Below are 4,299 nucleotides of genomic sequence, written 5' to 3'. Positions count from 1 at the left end.
ACAAGAAGCAGTCAATCTGCGGAATGATTTTCTTGCCTGTGTCCAACCTATTTGGAATCAAATATCTCGTGCCAAAATCGGTGAAGATCATCTTCATCTCATTCAAGTTCTAATGGCTCTTCGCTCGTAATATGAGGCCGCTCGAGGGTCCTCGCTACATCGAAATCCACTCCCATCATTGGAAACCGCTATTCAAGAGATTATTTTTGAAGAGACTCGCCTCGGTTTGGATAAAACTCCTCAATTTGAAGTCGCTCTTGCAACTACTAAATCCTCACATCGTAATCGCAATCAACTCTGTAAGAATTGTAATCAAATTGGTCATGCTTTTGCATATTGTCCTACTATAAAATGCAAATATTGTCATGGTTACGGTCATATTCTTGAACATTGTCCCACACGTCCTCCAAGACCAAAAGGAGGGCATTCTAAATTCAAGAATGTCTCAAAGCCTGGATCTTCCTCTGTCACTGCTGTTGCTGCTACTGAGGGCTCTACTGCCATCACCATGAGTGATCTTGAGGCACTATTCAAATAGGTTATCTCTTCTAATTCTCCTGCTGCCATGTCTGCCACTCCGGGTAATTCTTATTGGCTTTTTGACTCTGCATGTTGTAATCATATAACCACTAATATTAAATTCTTATCTTCTGCAAAACCTGTATCTTCCTTACCACCAAGCCATACTGCAAATGGTACTAAAATGAACATCACACATACTGGTCATGTGTCTACGTCAAATCTTCATCTCCCTGACACTTATTATATCCCTAATTTGGCACTCAATCTTATTTCTATTGGTCAGTTGTGTGAAAAAGGACTAAATGTTATTTTTTCTCACCATGGTGTCCAGGTACAGGATCCACAAACGGGACAGATTCTTGGGGAGGGTCGCAGAGTGGGTCGATTATTTGAGCTTACATCTTTACATCTTCCTCAGAGATTTGTGTCTGCAGCTACAATCTCTAATTCCTCCATTCACCAATGGCATCTTCATCTTGGTCATGCTTCTACCAGTAAAATTCAACCTTTAATTTATCGTGGATTATTAGGATCTACTAAGTTTGAGTCATTTAATTGTTTAAATTGTCAGCTTGCAAAACAACCTGCATTATCTTTTTCTCATAATAATACTACTTCAGACACTCCTTTTGGTTTAATTCATTCTGACATTTGGGGTCCTTCTCCTATTTCTTCAATAAATGGTTTTCGTTATTTTGTAATATTTATTGATGATTATTCTCGGTTTACTTGGATATATTTTTTGAAACATCGATCTGAGTTATCACAAATTTACATCACATTTGCAAAAATGATTAAAACTCGGTTCTCTTGTGACATTAAAATTCTCCAATGCATAATGCCATGGAATATCGGATTCTTCTTTACTTCATTTCTTAGTCAACAAGGCACCGTTGTTCAACGTTCTTGTCCTCACACCTCTCAACAGAATGGGCGAGCCAACGCAAGCATCGCCATATTCTTGATTCTCAGACGATTTCTTTCTTCTTTCTGCCTCATGTCCAGAAAAATTTTGGGGAGAAGCAGCTCTTCATGCTGTTTATATTATTAATCGTCTTCCTACCTTGGTTCTTCATAATTTATCTCCTTTTAAAAAGTTGTTTGGACAACCTCCTGACTATTTCATCCTTAAACCTTTTGGATGTGTTTCTTTTGTTCTTTTACAACCTCATGAACATACCAAATTAGAACCCCGTGCTCGTCTATGTTGTTTTCTTTGGTTATGGCATTGAACACAAAGGGTATCGTTGTTGGGATCCTGCTTTCTAATAAGTTACGATCTCTCGTCATGTTACCTTTGGGAAAATACTATGTTCTCTTCTCTTTCCAAATTTCATCACTCACAATACCGACTCTCATTTTTTACCGACTCCTCCAAAGAGTCGCTTTCCAAGTCCCGATCCGTGATTGTGATGTGCTCAATATTAGCCCAACTACACCGCCTCGTTGAATCGGCACCGCTTGTTGATCCAAAGACTGCACTGCATCTCCTCCTAGCACTACTCTTCGTCGTTCTACCCGTGTAAGAGAAACTCCTCATTATCTTTCTGATTTTCACTGTTACTCTACTATTGCAACCCTTCATGAGCCTCGTTCTTATCGTGAGGCAAGTACTGACCCTCTTGGCAGCAAGCTATGACTGACGAACTTCAGGCTTTAGAGAAAACTCATACTTGGGATTTAGTTGATCTTCCACCAAACAAGACCCCTATTGGTTGCAAATGGACTTACAAAATCAAGACACGTTCTGATGGAACTATTGAACGCTACAAAGCTCGCTTAGTAGCCAAAGGGTACACTCAAGAGTATGGTATCGACTATGAAGAAACTTTTGATGATATGATAATAACAGGAGATGATTCATCTGGTATTTTAGAGTTACAACATTATCTCAATCAACATTTTGAAATGAAAGACCTGGGTTCTCTCAGCTATTTTTTGGGTCTTGAAGTTTCTCAAAATTCTGATGGCTATTATCTATCTCAAGCCAAGTATGCATCCGACTTACTTTCTCGAGCAGGCATCACTGATAGCAAAACAGTATCTGTTACACTCATTTCATATAGGCATTTTAGGGTAGTTTTGCATCCATTTTGTCCTTATATTTTAGTATATTTTATGTTTTTAGCTTTATTTTAGTTTATTTGTTAATTTTAGATACTTTATATTTGATTTTTGTAATTTTGTTGTTTTTGATAGGATTTTGTGGCAAATCGAGGATCAATGAGTGCATTAGGAAGTGATTTGAAGAAATTTGGGATTCTTTAAGCATGGAGGAAAGTTGAAGAAATCAAGCCTTGAAAGAGCAAACCAGCCGAAATTGCTTGAGACCTTGCTTAAGGTCATGCTCAAGGTAAAGCGGCAATGCTTAAGGTGCAACACAAGTCAAGCATGAGCAGAAAAGTCCATTTTACTATAAATCTACCGAGATTTGCTGAAGGTCTGCTTAACCTTAAGGCATAAAGCACTCAGAGGCTAAATTTGCTAAGAAGTCGCTTAGGTTGCCTAACCCTGCTGCATCGCCTAACGTGAAAAATGTCACGACTTGGATAATTTTACACCTCATTTCCTATCCACTTTGTCTTTTATTTACTTTTAGGGCAGCTTTTGGGACCATATAAATTCATCATTTCCTTATTTTTGCCACAAGAAGAGGAAGGGAGGAAAAAAACAAAAAGGAAAGAAAATTTAATAGAAAGAAGGGGATACGCCATTCTCTCTTGGAAGAAGGAGCTGCTGCACGCATTTGGAGCTCCAGAAACCAGAGACTTTGGTTCTTCCACCTGGGTTTTCCTATTTCAGTCCTTTTATCATGTTTTTCTTTATTCTTCCATCTATATTTCTTGTAAATACCATAATGAGTGAGTAATTTCCTTAGATTTCAGAGTTGGGAAATATGTTTTAGATTAATTTGTGGATTTGGATTGGGTATTTCCTTATTTTACATAAATATGAGTTTTGATTCCTTCCTTGTGTGCTTGATTTACTTGCCTAATATTGGTACCCATTGGGTATTGTGTTAATCTTTGATTGAAGGACCGAAAGGTGAAGGTCATTGATAGTTAATCAAGGATTGGAACTTAAAATCACCTAGATTTAGAAATAAACTAGGACTTTAAGAGGAATTAATTATTGGTTACAAAACTTAATGGGTTTTAAAGTAATCAAATACATACGAAAGTAGGTTTGGTTATTTTAGAATACACTTTGATTTGCTTGAAAAAGATATCAAAGGAATTTAGAATCAATTTCCTTCAAACTCTGTTTTTCCCTAAAAATTGGAATGCCCAAGACAAATCCCAATTAATTTATGCATAAACCCCCAACTCTGGAATCACTTTTACCATAATTAGACTTTCGTTTAAATTACCCATTGTTAATTTTAGTTTAATTAAGTAGCTAGAATTAGAATTTATTTGTTTGCTCTTTACCCATTTCAATTAGATTAATCAATTTACCTTGCTCATTTACATTTACCATTTATTCATTAATCATTAGCCCAAATAATCGCTTCATTCATAGTTTAGTAATCAAACAGCAAATCCTCGTGGGAACGATACTTGATTCATCACTTTATTACTTGATACGACCCGTATACTTGCGGATTCACCACACCAAGTTTTTGGCGCCGTTGCCGGGGATTTGATTTTTGCTTGATATTAAACGATTGTTTGTTTGGTTAATTTGGGCATTTTATTTTATTTTATTTTTACCATTTTACTTTGAGAGATTGTTTATTTTTGTTTTTCAGGTGCTTTATTTTATGAGAAGGACAAA

The sequence above is a fragment of the Hevea brasiliensis genome, chromosome 8, assembly GCF_030052815.1.
Source record: "Hevea brasiliensis isolate MT/VB/25A 57/8 chromosome 8, ASM3005281v1, whole genome shotgun sequence".
Lineage (NCBI taxonomy): Eukaryota > Viridiplantae > Streptophyta > Magnoliopsida > Malpighiales > Euphorbiaceae > Hevea > Hevea brasiliensis.
The sequence above is the reverse complement of the archived record's forward strand: the minus strand, read 5'-3'. Positions refer to the sequence as shown.